The 15460-nt window shown below is 47.0% G+C and overlaps 1 protein-coding gene across 1 annotated transcript in view; it reads right to left on the bottom strand.

Moving 5' to 3' along the window:
- Positions 1-3833: 3833 nt before the first annotated feature.
- Positions 3834-15460, bottom strand: part of HKDC1 (hexokinase domain containing 1) — an 82898-nt gene continuing 71271 nt past the window's right edge. The window contains exons 22-23 of the transcript XR_010935972.1: positions 13140-13328; positions 3834-4723 (exon numbers count right to left, since the gene is read on the bottom strand). The gene's annotated coding sequence lies outside the window, so the exon portion shown is untranslated. The remainder of the gene's footprint in view (positions 4724-13139; positions 13329-15460) is intronic.

The raw sequence follows: 15460 nt of genomic DNA on the forward strand, positions 1-15460 counted from the left end.
AGGCTAGAGGTCCAAGAGCATGGTGTTGGCAGGTCTGGTTTCTTCTGAGGCCTCCCTCCTTGACTTGCAGATGGCTGCCTTCCTGACACGGACTTCTCTCTGTGTGCACACATCCCTGATGTCTCTGTGTATTCAGATTTCCTCTTCATAGAAATACCAGTCAGAGTGGATTAGAGTCTACCCTAAAGACCTCATTTTAGTTTAATTACCTCTTTGAAGATCCTATCTCCAAATATGATCACATTCTGAGGCTAAGACTTCAACATATGAATTTGGGGGGGATACAGTTCACTCCATAACAGGTGTTGTATTAAGAAAACACTGCCAAATCCAAGGTCACAAAGATTCATACCTATGTTTTCTTCTAAGAGTTTTATAATTTTAGCTATTGCATTTAGGTCTTTGATCCATTTTGAATTAATTTTTGCATATGGTATGAGGTAGGGGTTCAACTTCATTCTTTTGCATGTGGATATCTGATTGTCTCAGCACCATTTGTTGAAGAGACTATTCTTACTCCATTGAACTGTTTTGATATCCCTGTCAAAAATCAAATGACTGTGAAGTTGTAAGGGTTTATTTCTGGACGTTCAATTGTATTCCATTGATTTATATGTCTGTCCTTATGCCAGTACCACACTGTCTTTATTAGCTTTGAAAATAGGGAATGTGAGTTCTTCAGCTTTCTTGGTTTTTTTGTTTTGTTTTGTATTTTTGCGGTACGCGGGCCTCTCACTGTTGTGGCCTCTCCTGTTGCGGAGCACAGGCTCCGGACGCGCAGGCTCAGTGGCCATGGCTCACGGGCCCAGCCACTCCGCAGCATGCGGGATCTTCCCAGACCGGGGCACGAACCCGTGTCCCCTGCATCAGCAGGTGGACTCTCAAGCACTGCGCCACCAGGGAAGCCCCTGACCTTGCACTTTGGACCAGACAAGAGCGGGAAGAGACCTTTCCAGTCCCTCCCCCAGAGTCTCTCCCACAGTCGGCGTGCCACGCAGCGCCAAGGCTGGAGTGTGTAGTTCTGATGCTTAGCATTTTGCTTCTAAGAAAAGGCTAAGAAGGGAGCCTAGTAACAAAGGTCCCTCAGGAAGCCCCTGCCCTGTGGCAGTGCGCTGGGCCCAGCGGGAGCAACTAGAGGTAAGCGCTCTTCCTCACCCCAGAATCTACTGCAGGGCTGCTCACTAAAACCATGATCAGAATTCCCAAAGAGAAGTGCCGTACAATATGTTTCTCTTACAGAAAACGTTCCAGAACAAAACAGAAAGAACATTTAGGTTTCTTACCTTACTTTGAGCGAGCGGGGGCTGAATTGGACTTCCAGTTGCTGTACCCTTCAAGACAGGACAGGATAAGGTGTTATAAAGGCATGCAACTTGCATTCACAGCATATTGGTGCTTATAGTTAACCAACCACGCTGAGAAAGCAAAAGTAGTTACAAGTAACATTGAAATACCTAAGCAAATTCTACAATGACAAACGATTCTCTGGATGAAATGCAGCAGAGCTCAGAAATCTTCGATTCACAGATCTATTCACATCAGCGTTTATTAGGTACTTACAAATGTGCCAGGCACTGTGCTAGTGGCTCTGACCTCAGGGAATCCACAGGCCTCTAGAGAAGATGCATGTGCTCATCAATAATGAAAGCACAGCTGGCTGAACTGCTAGAGAGGCGTGTAGGGGAGCTATGGGAACACAGGGGTCTGTCTCTGCTGGACCTCTGGCCCCGCCCCACCGTGTCCCCCAAATTGCAGGGTGAGATGCTTCCCAGATGAACATGGAGGGAATGTGGGCAACAAGCAGCGACCAGCTTGGTGAGTTAGCACCCCACCCTTCCATAACCTTTTTACAACTTGCCCTGCCTCACAGATTTGGAGAGCTGATGCCAATCAAGAGACAGGCCCATGTGGATTTCTACATGATGGCAGCTGAAGGGATAAGGAGGATATAGTAAATTATTTGCAGAAAACAGCCACAACAGTTCACCTCTCTGTATCTATGCTCTCATGTTGTCTCCTCCCACAGTGACTCTGGGATTGGCTGTGTGACTCGCTTTGGCCAGTAGCACAACAGCAACAGGATGAAAGCGGAGGCTTGAAAAATTGCTTGTGCTGGGGCTTGCCCTCTCTTGCTGTTCTTGGGACTCTTACAAAACCACTCTCAGTGGGTGAGAAGGAGTGGAAACCAGAGTGACAGAGCACAAGAGGAAATCCCACTTTACAAGGAAGGAGACTGAGGTTTCTAGAAGGTTGCGTAGCAGCTCACAGACATGCAACCAGTCCCTGTGAAAACCAGCAGTAAACTACGCATCCTCCCTGAAGGGCAGCCCCTATCTTTTCAGCACTTCTTGTCCTGCCTCGCGTAGAATAGGTGCTCAGTAAATGTTTGCTGTTCATGAACTGAAAAGCCATGCCCTCTTCTAAGCGGGCCCCAAATCAAAGAAGCCCCATAGAAATCACGATCCTAGGGAAGCTAGGAAAGCAAGAATCGGCATAAAATGACCAGGACAATCCACGCAAATTTTCCACATGCCCAAGGCCCAAACAGTCTAGGCTTTATACTGATACCCCGCGAGAGCAAACTTCTTGCTGAAAGGGCTCTCGTGAAGCCTTGCAGATACTTACAGCCCTAGAATCGAGAGTAAGGCGACAGTGAAAAATACTGTCTGGGGCTTGGAATAGCCAGGGAGCCAAGGAGAAAGAAACTGAATGGACCATATAATTTCTAGCCCTTCCTTAGATTAAGAGTGGGAATTCAATATTCAAAGCACAACATTTCTAAGCTTGGAACAATTTGAAATATAACTGTCCTAAGGCAGTTATGGTCTGAGCGGCAGGCCTGGCCCTGAGCCTTGAGTTTGACGTGGAGATAGAAAGAGTACAGGCTTGGAGTCAGAGAGACCTGAGTTTATGTCCTGGATCTGCCACTGACCAGCTGTGCAAAACTAGGCAAGTAATATAACCTCTCTAAGCCTCAGTTTCCCCATCTGTAAAATGGGAATGATACCTACTTTATTGGGCCTTTGTGAAAATTAAAGGAGACCATGTAAAGTGAAGTCCTGGCACGGGGTACTGCTCCTGAAACGGCAGCAGCTGCAGAAAAGATCATGGATTTATACGGAGGCACAGGGCAACAACGCCAACTTACACTGGCCTGCTTGAGGGGTCAAACCAAGCTCCAACTCACAGGTTTTCAGCTTGTGTCTGAGACCCCAGAGCCCGTGTTCCTCTCTCTGGACCCCCAAGTACCATGAAGGACCAGCCCTAGACCCACAGATTGACCCTGAACTCCAAGTGCCAGTGCCCGAGCCTGCTGACTGCCACGTGGCGCCTCTGACACTGGCTGCTTTGTGCCACCTCTCCAAGGCTGTCCTGGCCTGCTTTAAAGGCTCGGTGGCATTCTGCCTGGGGCTGGCAAAGCCAAGCGGGGGCACAGGAAGGGGACAGTGGGGACCAGGAGATGTGGCAATGACATCCCAGACGAACCTCCTGGTGTGGAAGTGCTCCTCCTTCCCCAGAGCGGGCAAAACTTGTCTCGCCCTGGTTGTGGAGTAAAGGAGAAGAAGAGAAGGAAGAGGCATCGGAGGCCCGGGACCCACAGAGAGTCTCCCCACTATAACCAAACAGGTGCCTTGGATTCTTGAGACTGAGCTTCCACTTGGGGGTTAGAAATGGGTTCGAGTCCAATTCTCTCAATGCCCTGTAAGGTAGGAAGGATGTGTCTGGGTTACACTTTGCAAAGCCCTTCTCAGAGATGATGAAGGGGGCATTTTAAACCAGTCCTGCAGGACTGAGGGAAAGTCCCCCCACCCCACCCGACCCACTGTGTGCCCAAGCTTCTCACCTGGAGGCCAGAGCAGCTCCCTCCTGAGCTAGCACTTCCTCCCCACTTTCAGATGCTATTTGGGAACTAATTTGACATCCAAGCACTGACCTGGGGAAAGTCTTCACAGAGCAAACAGGCTGGGCCACGGCAGTGATTGAGACACTGCTGTGAGAGAGTTCTGTCCCCAGGGCACTAGCCTTGCGTTTGTCCCTTGGGCTTAAACACCACTGTGCCTCTACTTCCCTAACTGAAAAAGGGAGCAATTGTAGTTCTTGCCCACAGGGGCATTCTGCAGCACAGGTTAATTTAAAATGAGCCAGCCACTCAGAACATAATGTGTCCAGTAAACGTTTTCCAGGGTGTGTTTCAACACGCAGAGGAGGAGCAAAGCTCTCTGTGAGAGGCAAGAACGGGCTTCAGCTTTTACGTGGCAACGTAGAAGGCAGCCAAGGAAGGTTTCTCTTAGAAAAAGCCACACTCTTGTTTTCATCACACATTTGTGACTCTGCAGCATGACTGTCTAAGAAGCAATCAAGCAGAGGGCTTACATGAATGATCCTCTGGGCTCCCCTTGGTCAGGACCTTTCTGGCCCCGGTGAAAATTAAACTGCAAAGAGAATTAGAGGCCGGATCTGAGGGGCTCCTGAATTGTTCCATCACAGGTCCCTGCAGTGCTCTTGGTCTGGGGCTTCCCTCCTATAAAATGGACCCTGATGTAACACCTGCCAGAGGGAGTGGGCTGAGCGGGCAGGGGTGCCTGTGACCATGTGAAGCTAGAGAAAAGCTAGAGGAGATCTTACCCATCCTCGCTGGCAGGCCTGCCCCATGGTGGGGAGGACACCTGCTGTGCCTAGGTCCTTTCTTCTCTTCTGCTCTCAGCAGCAGGGGCAGTGATGCCTGGAGAAAAGCAAAGCCCAAAGGAGGCAGTGTCAGGGGTGCACCAGCCTCGCTCCTGTTCCCCATCTGGGAGCTAAACACCAGATACTGAGGACCAGGGGCAGAGTGCAGGCCCCTATTTCCAAAAGGGTCTGTAATCCCAAGTAAACTGTCATAAGGTTTCTGGCGGGATATCATCCCAGAAGAAATTCCCGGGAACCTAGTCTGCAGGTGGTGCCTCATCCCAACTACAGCCTCCTCTGCTTACACAGAGGTCTGGAATTGGGTGCTGCTCTGGGGAGGAAATCACGTAGGAATGGAAATTAGCCAAGACAGCTTCCAAAGGCCAGCGTTTCAGAGGTGTGATCATCATCACGGCGTCGCTCTTTTCCCCTAATTTAAACACGGTAGGGAGGATCTCTGGGTAAAAAGTAATTTTCTGGGCTTCCCTGGTGGCGCAGTGATTAAGAATCCACCTGCCAATGCAGGGCACAAGGGTTCGAGCCCTGGTCCGGGAAGATCCCACATGCCACGGAGCAACTAAGCCTGTGTGCCACAACTACTGAGCCTGCGCTCTAGAGCCCGCGAGCCACAACTGCCGAAGCCCGCACGCCTAGAGCCCGTGCTCCACAACAAGACAAGCCACCACAATGAGAAGCCCGCACACCGCAACGAAGAGTAGCCCCAGTAGTCGCAACTACAGAAAGCCTGCGCACAGCCACGAAGACCCAACACAGCCAAAAATAAAATAAATTAAAAAAAAGCTAGAAAGCGGGCTTCCCTGGTGGCGCAGTGGTTGGGAGTCCGCCTGCCAATGCAGGGGACGCGGGTTCGTGCCCTGGTCCGGGAAGATCCCACATGCCGCGGAGTGGCTGGGCCCGTGAGCCATGGCCACTGAGCCTGCGCGTCCGGAGCCTGTGCTCCGCAACGGGAGAGGCCACCACAGTGACAGGCCCGCGTACCGCAAAAAAAAAAAAAAAAGCCAGAAAATACAGGCAAGTAGTTTAAAATTTTAAATCACCTTTACTCCTGTAGAAACAAGCTCTATTAACATTTTGGTACATATCCCTTCTTTATATTTCCAGATGACTACATACCAATAACAACACAAAAATGGAACCATGCTATAATATACGTTTTTTTCTTCTTTTATTTTGGAAACAATACATTCACTCTAATATTCAAAAGGTGCAAAAAGCTATATGGTGAAAAGTCCTCCTTGAACCTTTGTTCCCAAGCCGCCCAGTTGCCCTCACTGGGCAAATAATGGTATAAGTTTCTGGTATATCTTTCCAGGCGTATTTTGTGCCTATACAAGCAAATCTTAATATATACTGTCCCCCTCTTGTGTGTGAGAGCATATTACACACACTGTCTACAATATACCTTTAAAAACTACTTTTTTCCAAGGAACAATATATTATGAAAATCTTTTCATGTCAAATTAATCAAGATCTCATCATTTTTTATTAGCTACACTGGGTAAAGATTTTATAGTTCATATACAGAAAGGCTAATTCAAGAATCCTTATTCAATAAATGTCAAATAGCCTAACTGAAAATTCGTACCAATTTTATTGTCACTACATATCATGAACAGCTTACAATATTATGTGATTTGCCTAACAATTAGTGTGCGGCAGCAAATCCAAAAGCCTCCCTACTATTTGAGGCTTTTTCAGTTCTCAGAGGGTAAGCCAAGAGTCCAAGCTCCTAAACATTGGCGTAAGCTGGGCATCCAGCCACTGAATCCCGATTCAAAGTTTGTGAATTCTGCCAGAATTGGTCTTGGCAGGATACCTGGCACCCCTGACACCCCGAAGCCTCCGTGGCCCAGCTCAGAGGCATAAACAAAATTTGTGAGGCTGCTTTGTTATTTGTTTACCAAAACAAAATTTGATTTAAAGTTCATACTTAATTCCTTCATCCCGAGCATTTCTGGATGAGAAAAGACACAGAACTTGGCTGTGGTACATCCTTCAGAGAACTGAGAAATATCAGTACTTGTCTGATATTTACTTGATAATCGCCGCCCTCTCCCATCAGAGAATAAGTTCCCAGGGTGCGCGGACTTTGTGGGTCCCCAGTTCTAGGCACATAGTAGGTGTTGAACACAGCCTCAAGGTCATGCTGATTGGTCTGGAGCCCTACTCAGCTACATAATAGCCTTGACTCTGGAAAAGTTACTTAGCCTATCTGAACCTCAGTTTCCTCAACTGTAAAATGGGGATAATAACTGTAATAACAGAGCCACATAGGAATGAGGTGTGTGTACATAAACAGAGCACTTAGAATAGTGCTTGGCACCTAGCACGTATTCAAAACGTTAGTTAACCATCATTCTTGTTGGTTGATTAGCAAATGTACTGAAATTCACAACAGCTGTGAAAGCAAAAGGGCTTTTACTGAGAACATAAGTGGCTTATAATTGGAGGCACAGCCTGTTCAGAGGTGGTTTAGAGCAGCGACTCCACAGGGAGAGCACAAGGCAATTTGTTGGGGTGAGGGAAGACACTATCAGAACTTTTATTTACAACTTTTTAAATCTCACTCTATAACTTTTTTAGGCTATTCTTTATAGTGTGTATATTCTTTTAGTACATTACTAAATGTATATAATTTTTTAAAAATTGAGCTATAATTCACATATCAAAAGATTTACATTTCAAAGTATGTATATAATTTGGTGCTTTCAGTGTATTCGTAAGGTTGTGCAAACATCACCACTATCTAATTCCAGGACATTTTCATCAACCCCAAAAGAAACCCTGTAGGGAATTCCCTGGCGGTCCAGTGGTTAGGACTCGTCTCTTCCACTGCAGGGGGCGAGGGCTCGATCCCTGGTCAGGGAACTAAGATCCCACAAGCTGAGTGGCATGGCCAAAAAAAAAAAGAGAAAGAAATCCTGTACCCATCAGCAGTCCCCAGCCCCTGGCAACCACTAATCTACTTTCTTCTCCATGGATTTGTCTATTTGGAACATTCCACATATATGGAATCATACATGTATATAATCTCAAAATAATTAAAACACATGCATTTGGGAACATGCCTACAAAAGTATTTTACTGATAGAGGGCATGACCAAAAAAGGTTTGGAGGGACCTGGCTGGGAGTGTAAAGCCTGCTTGGTTTTATCCCCAGCTCCACTATTAGTTTGCTCCACAGACACTGACAGGAGGTAACAGGCTCCCTCAACCCAGTGCCAATGAAATTCCAGTCGCTGGCACAGTCCAAAGTAGAACATGATCTAAGCATAACAAAGATTTTGCTTGGTAAATTATGATTTAACTTTGTTTTTATAAAAAGATGTTCTCCTAATTATGCTAGTTAGGCTAACAGTTAAAATAGCAATGCTGCCTGGGACCTGGGCTCAATCCTTGCTCTGCCACTTACTGAGCTTCTCTAAGTTTCCTTGTCTATAAAGCAGGGGTAACAATAGGTGAAAATTAGTAACCCTTTTCTACTTTTTTTTCTTTTTGGCCGCACGGCACACGGCTTGCAGGATCTCAATTCTCTCACCAGGGACTGAATCCTGGCCACAGCTGTGAAGGCCAGGAATCCTAACCGCTAGACCACCAGGGAACTCTCCCTTTTGCATTAGAATGTGGCCTTAGGTTAGTGCTTTAGCTCTGTTCCCTTGCTTACCTGGTAAGGGTAGTATGTCAAATATATTTCTGAGCAACATCTCCTAGGGTAAAGATGACCCCTAGTTGGTAGACCGCTTCTGGGTTGGAAGAACTATAACTACTAGATGGAATGCCATAGCTTTGGGCTTCCTGAGAGAGGTGACTCTTGACTTGTCCCCTGCAGGGACTCTGGAAAATGTCCCTATGGAGCTGCTACAAGAGAATTTGGTTCCTGTGGAGCAGGAGGCTTTTAAGCAAGAGAGGAATCCTGCACCTGCCCAGTGAGATCCTGTCTCCTCCTGTCTGTGCACTGCTACACGGACTCCCTCAGAAAAGAGGCGCTCCGCCTTGCCCTGCCGGCAGGCTGTGGTTCCTGTCTTACAGGCTTGCACGCAGAATGGGGCCGAGTGTGGCCTGTGGCAGTCGTTGAATCTGGAGGTCTAGTAGAGTCTAGAACTCTCCTGATGGGCACTGCAGATGAAGTCATGCAGAGAGCCTGGCATACAGTAAGTACTTAATAAGCGACAACTATCAGTACTAAATAAATGCCCATTATTATTATTAATGTTTTGTTTCATCTGCACTTACCAACTCACAGTGGGCCAGAGATCATTCTAACCCCAAGAAGCCCGGGTCGGGATATCAAGCTGCCAGATATAGCCCCACTATGAAGCATGAGAAAACACCTCTCTGTAATTCTCAAAAGAGAATTTATACAAATGTCCATTCACCAAGTATTTATTTGTACTAGATATTAGGAGCACTGTAGTGGAAAAGACGGACATGGTCCCTGTCCTTGCAGAGCTTATAACAATTAAAGAGCAATTATAGTGCATTGTGGCAGGCAAAGAGTGGGGAACTATATTTTGAATGATATATACTTAGAAATCCAAGAAGACTTCTCAGAGTAAGGACACCAACCTCTGGCCCATGGCACAGAATCCTAGGTTGGATAAAGACCAGAGCCCTGGCACTCACCTTCTCCCCCCATCACTGTACACATGGTAGATTGTTGCAACCATGGATAGGTCTCTCTGTATCCGGGCCCTTGGGTAGTTCCCATCCACAAAGACCCGGGATTGGCAAATGACTTGCTTTGGCCGACTGGCCAATAGCAACTGTGCCACAGGAAAAAACTTGAAAAGTGCCTACACATGAGGGACTTACTCTCTCTTGATGCCCTTGGGAGCCCTGCCACTGCTGTCATGGGAAGAAGCCCCTGCTGGCCTACTGGATGATGAGAGGCTACAATGGGGCAGAAACAGTCATCCCAGGTGGGTATCTGAGGCCAGCCCCCAGCCAACCAGGGAGTTGACTGACATACAGGAGTGAGCCCGACCAAGACCAGTCACATCTGCCTCAGATCTGCAGAACCACTGTGATACTGTGATTTACAATAAGAAATATATATTTGGTCTTCAACCCTGTTCCTGGCACATAGCTCCTAAAGCCCTTGTAATTTCCTAAGTGATAAAAAATTATGGGAGAATCTTTGGTTATAACATTTGGTCTTTTGTCCTCAAACAGCTCCAATTCCTGAAACAGCTCAAGTGATAAAGGGGAGCGTCTTGTTATTCATAACAAGCCTCTTTCAACCGCACCTGAGTTTATGCTAATGAGGATGGGGCTGGTTGCCAGGGGAACCAATTCTGTGGTTTGAGGGTTGGAATTTCAGCCCCCTCCCCACCCCACCCTCACCCCACCTATGGGGAAAGGACAGGGGCTAGAGGACAAATTAATCAGCAACGGCCAGGGATTTAATTAAGCATGGCTATGTATTGAAGCCTCCTTGAACACCCGAAAGGATGGGGTTCAGAGAGCTTCCAGGTTGATGAATATATGGAGATGCTGGGAGGGAGGTGCACCCAGAGAGGGCATGGAAGCTCCATGCCCCTTCCCACATACCTTGCCCTATGAATCCTTCCCATTTGGCTGTTCCTGAGTTATATCCTTTTATAATAAACTGGTAGTCTAGTAAGTAAACTGTTTCCCTGAGTTCTGTGAGCTGCTCTAGCAATTTAATCAAACTTGAGGAGGGGGTTGTGGGAAACTCTGATCTACAGTCAACTGGTCAGAAACACAGGTGACAACCTGGATTTGTGACTGGCATTGAAGTGGAGGTGGGGAGACAGTCTTGTGGGACTGAGCCTTTAACCTGTGGGGTCGGTAGATGGTGTCAGAATTGAGTTAAATTAGAGGACATTCTATAATTCTGGTGTCACAGAATTGCTTGGTTTGGGAAAGAAACCCCATCCATTTGGTGACCAGAAGTGCTCAGTGTGAGTAGGGAAAAGGAGAGACACAGGTGAAATGTCTTCCTTTACAACCACCCAGCTGAGCTCAGCCCAAATTGCTGTAACACAGAATCATGAGCTTATTGTTTTAAGCCACAAAGTATGGGGGTGTTGTTGTTGTTTTTGTTTTTTTGTGGTACGCGGGCCTCTCACTGCCGTGGCCTCTCCTGTTGCAGAGCACAGGCTCTGGACGCGCAGGCTCAGTGGCCATGGCTCACAAGCCTAGCCGTTCCGCGGCATGTGGGATCTTCCCGGACCGGGGCACGAACCTGTGTCCCCTGCATCGGCAGGCGGATCTCAACCACTGCGCCACCAGGGAAGCCCCATGGGGGTGGTTTTTTAACGCAGCAATAGGTGATTGAACCCTCCAAGAGCAGGTTGTCATAGAAGAGTCCTAAGTTAAGATTCAGAGAGCTGGCTCACTCTAGTCCTGGGTCCACCACCTGTTACCTAAATGGTCTCAGGGAAAATGCTTCACCCCTCCAAGCTTCAGAGTGTCACCTGGTATCAACTGCTCTCCTGTCTACCTCAGTGGGTCATTGTGAAGATCACATACAGCTACCTGGATCCCTCAAGGGAGCTATTAGCATGACCTGAATGGCAGCTGGCCATAAAGAAACTTTGTTGCCCAATAATCACTGATAATGCCATAAGAAGAAAGAGTTGCTTTTGCACTTACACATTTTCTCACTTGATCCTGGTAACATCGTTACAAGGGGGATCATATGATCCTAAGTTATAAATGAAGATGCTGACATTCAGAGGGGTGCTGTAACTTGCTCAAGGTCACACAGCAGGACATGGGAAAACAAGCACGGGTGCAGCTCTCACAGAGTCCAGAGCCCTCTTCCCACTCCACGGGCTGCCTCTCCTCCAGAGTCTATGTCATGTCATCCACCCCTCCTCGCGCCTCAGCATCCTGAATGCTGGGGTGGGGAGAATCACACACTCCCCAGCTCCAGGCCCTCTACAAGGAGAGCCTGCAGGAGCTGAGCTGCCCACTAACATTCAAACCTGTTCATCAACAAATTCCACACGCACACTTTCTGATACCAGGGCAGCTTCCCAAGTCTAGTTCAAATGCTGCCCTGGATCACCAAAGCAACCTAACAGAGAATAAACTTACATATTTCCCATTGCTATTTCTTTCTTAAAGACCCCATGGGTCTGTCGTATGACAGAGAAGATTATGCTCTCATCCTCTTCTTCGCTGGCTTCCTATCTGCTGTTACCCAGGAGACAGGAGTGAGGGGAAAAAGAAACCCTAGGGACTGGCCCAGGGCACTCAGTTTGAAGGTCATTCAAACTAGCGTTGCTTTTTGTCAAAAGACTGCTTGGCCCAGAGTTCATGTAGAAATTGGTGTCTTTTCCACTGGCCCACCGCCGTGGTTCCTTCTGCATGCACACCCTCCTTCCTGCTGGGAGCCAGCATTCTTCTATCACTCAATTCCCCTGGGAGCCCATCGGCCCTCTCTCTGGGACTCACACAGATCTCCCTACAACACCCTCCTCAGAATTTAAAGCATCTGTGTAAACTGAATATTGCCCTTCCCAAAAAAGCTGGCAAACATGACACAATTTCAAAACAGATGCTTCACAACATTATAAATCAACTCTACTTCAATTTTTTAGAAAAAGCTTCACTTCTTGTGTCATTTAACTGAATTTAGGGATCCTGATATCCCAGCATTTCAATAACAGAAAAATCCACTATTCATTTGCATCTACCAATGGCTGTTGGTTTCCAGCTATGCTTTCTTTGAGTCGTTTTCGGCTCTGTATCAGAGAGCAGGAACCCCCTAATCAATTGACTTCCCATCTCTCCCTTAAGCAACTCACTTGGAGGTAATTGTAACTAGCATTTATTGAGGGCATATTATTTGTCAGGCACTGCTACAGATGAGTCAAGACATTAATTCACTAGAACACATCATAAGTAATATTATCCCATTTTACAGATGAGGAAACTGAGGCTCAAAGAGGTCAAGTAACTTCCCAATTTCACACAGCAGGTAAGTAGCAGAGCTGAGATTGGAGATCCAGCTGGCTCCAGCTCCTGCACTCTCTACCCCTGTACTGTACTCTTCTTCAACAGCAGAGCATCAGCTCAGACACTGAGGTTAATAAGAAGGTACTTATGGTACTCAGGGGAGAGAGGCCTTTTACAGTCTATTAAGCTATGGTGAATACCACTACAGCATTTACCTTTAAAAAAAAAATCACACTGTAGTTAACATTATCCCAGTTATTTCAAACAGAAAGACCTAACTGAAGTGAGTTTGGGTCCAGCTAAAAATCACTGCGTAACCTGGCAAAGCGTTTGTCCCTCTCTGGGCCTCTTCAGTCAAGTAAGTGGGTTTAAACTCGAGGATCTACCCTTTGAGATCATGAGACTTGAGTATCTCTTTATTCATCCTGTTTTATAGAGAAAGACAGGAAGGTACCTAATGCAAAGGTCAGGGAGGGTGTGGCTTGGGGAAGAGTGAGACCACCAGGGTTTGGCCGCCTACTCACTTGCCTTGGGATGACTTGAGACACCTCTACTGGCTCTTCACTTGGTCTCACTTTCAAGGACAACATATGCTGCCTTGCAACCCGAATGTAGATTCTTGGCACAAAGCAGGTGTGTGTGGGTGTTTGGCTCTTTTCTTCCTTGGGAACAATGCTCTTGGGTAACAGTTCTTTGGTTGGTTAGTTGGAGTCCTGAGAACAGAAAGGGACAAAAGATGCATTTGTCACAGTATCAAGGGTCACCAAAGGACTGGAAGGGGTGAAGCCTGCTCCACCATCCTGTGGAAGCAAGGGTGTGGGCCTTGTTTCCAATGAAGGGGATGTTACTGCAGCCTCATGGTCAGGGGCTGGGGCCCTTGGTGTCCTTGACATTCAGAGGCTGCTTTATGGTTATAAAGTTCTTTGTCCCACTGGGCCCTAACAGAAGCTTTGGGTGGGGAGGACAAGAATGGTGACAATGGTGAAGAGGACGGTGAAGATGGTGATGACAACGGCAACCTGTGTGCACTGAGCCCTCACGCGTGCCAGGCACTGTGCTAAAGACTTCCTGTGTATTGACTCCAGAAGCTTCCCAACAACGTCAGGAAGTAGAAAACTATTTCCTTATGCCCAGGGAAGCTGCAACTTAGAGAGGTTGAGTCAGGTACTCATGGAAACGCAGCAGAAGCAGAGCCAGGTTTTGAACTTGGATCTCTCCCACCTTGGGGCTTTACTTTTTCATTTTACGGGTGCAGTAGCTGAGGCTTAGAGCTGGCAAGTAGCTCAGGATTAGTAAAACTAACTCAGGTTTTTATTTTTATTTAATTTTATTTATTTATTTATTTATTTAAGTCAAGCATTTATAGTCTAAAGTATGTAGAAGGAAAACACCCTGTAAATAACAGAATTAAGCACGAGAAACACATATGTGAATATGTTTAACCCCAATTCAATACCGTATTCATTAAACAAGTTCACAAAAATCGAACTGTAAGTTTTGAAACTTGTATAAGATTCATTCCATTCTTTCATTTTGTTTTAATGTTTTTTTGTGGTAAAAGTTACATAATATAAGACATACTATTTTAATCCTATTTAACTGTACAGTTCAGTGGCACTAAGTACATTCACACTGTTGTGCAATTCTCACCATCATCCATCTCCCGAATTTTTCACCTTCCTAAACTGAAACTCTGTCCCCTTTAAACACTAACTCCCCATTCCCCCTACCCACCCCCAACCCCCCGGCCCCTAGCATCTACCAATGTACTTTCTGACTCTATGAATTTGACTATTCTAGGTACCTCGTATAAGTGGAATCAAACACCAACTCAGGTTTTTAAATCTGGGGAGATATTAAATGACCAGACTGGTGGAAAAAATAGAGAAGGTAAACCTCATATGTTGGTGCCAGACTGAGCTGGGGTAGACCTGAGCCAAAAGTCCTAGTGACTGTCCCAGGTCACCTCCTTCCTCCTCCCATCACTAGGAGCTTCTTTCAGGAAAAATACCCCTGTTCTTCCACCCTCTTCCACGGTCCTGTGGGTGATCTACCACTGTCCCTCCACCTCTTTCCTACTGTTCTTAAATCCTGCCCTCATGGAGCTTACAGTCTCTGGAGGAGAGGGAGGTTAATTAAGAAGTCACAAGACGGGGGCTTCCCTGGTGGCACAGTGGTTAAGAATCCACCTGCCAATGCAGCGGACACGGGTTCAAGCCCTGGTCCAGGAAGATCCCACATGCCGTGGAGCAACTAAGCCCGTGTGCCACAGCTACTGAGCCTGTGCTCTAGAGCCTGCGAGCCACAACTACCCAAGGCCGCCTGCCTAGAGCCCGTGCTCCGCCAACAAGAGAAGCCACCACAATAAGAAGCCCGCGCACTGCAACGAAGAGTAGCCCCTGCTCGCCACAACTAGAGAAAGCCCGCGTGCAGCAACAAAGACCCAATGCAGCCAAAAATAAATAAATACATTAATTAATTTTTTAAAAAAGGCACAAGAGGGAATTCCCTGGTGGTCCAGTGGTTAGGACTCGGTGCTTTCACTGTTGAGAGCCCAGGTTCAATCCCCTGGTCGGGGAACTAAGATCCTACGAGCTGCAAAGCACAGCCAAAACATAAATAAATAAAATAAAATAAAAAGAAGTCACATGAATTATAGTTACAAACTGTGAACTGGGCGTGGTCACATCAGGAGGAAGTAAGGGGAAGCACAACACCTGATCCCGGAAGTGCATGGACAGCTTCCCAGGGGAAGTGACTTTGGGTCTGGGATGCATCAGCCTCTGTCAGAGTTTCCTTTGAGGCCCCTGAGCCAGGGAGAAGTGAGCCTTGATAAAAGAACAGG

This window comes from Pseudorca crassidens, chromosome 16 (genome assembly GCF_039906515.1).
Source record: "Pseudorca crassidens isolate mPseCra1 chromosome 16, mPseCra1.hap1, whole genome shotgun sequence".
Taxonomy (NCBI): Eukaryota; Metazoa; Chordata; class Mammalia; order Artiodactyla; family Delphinidae; genus Pseudorca; species Pseudorca crassidens.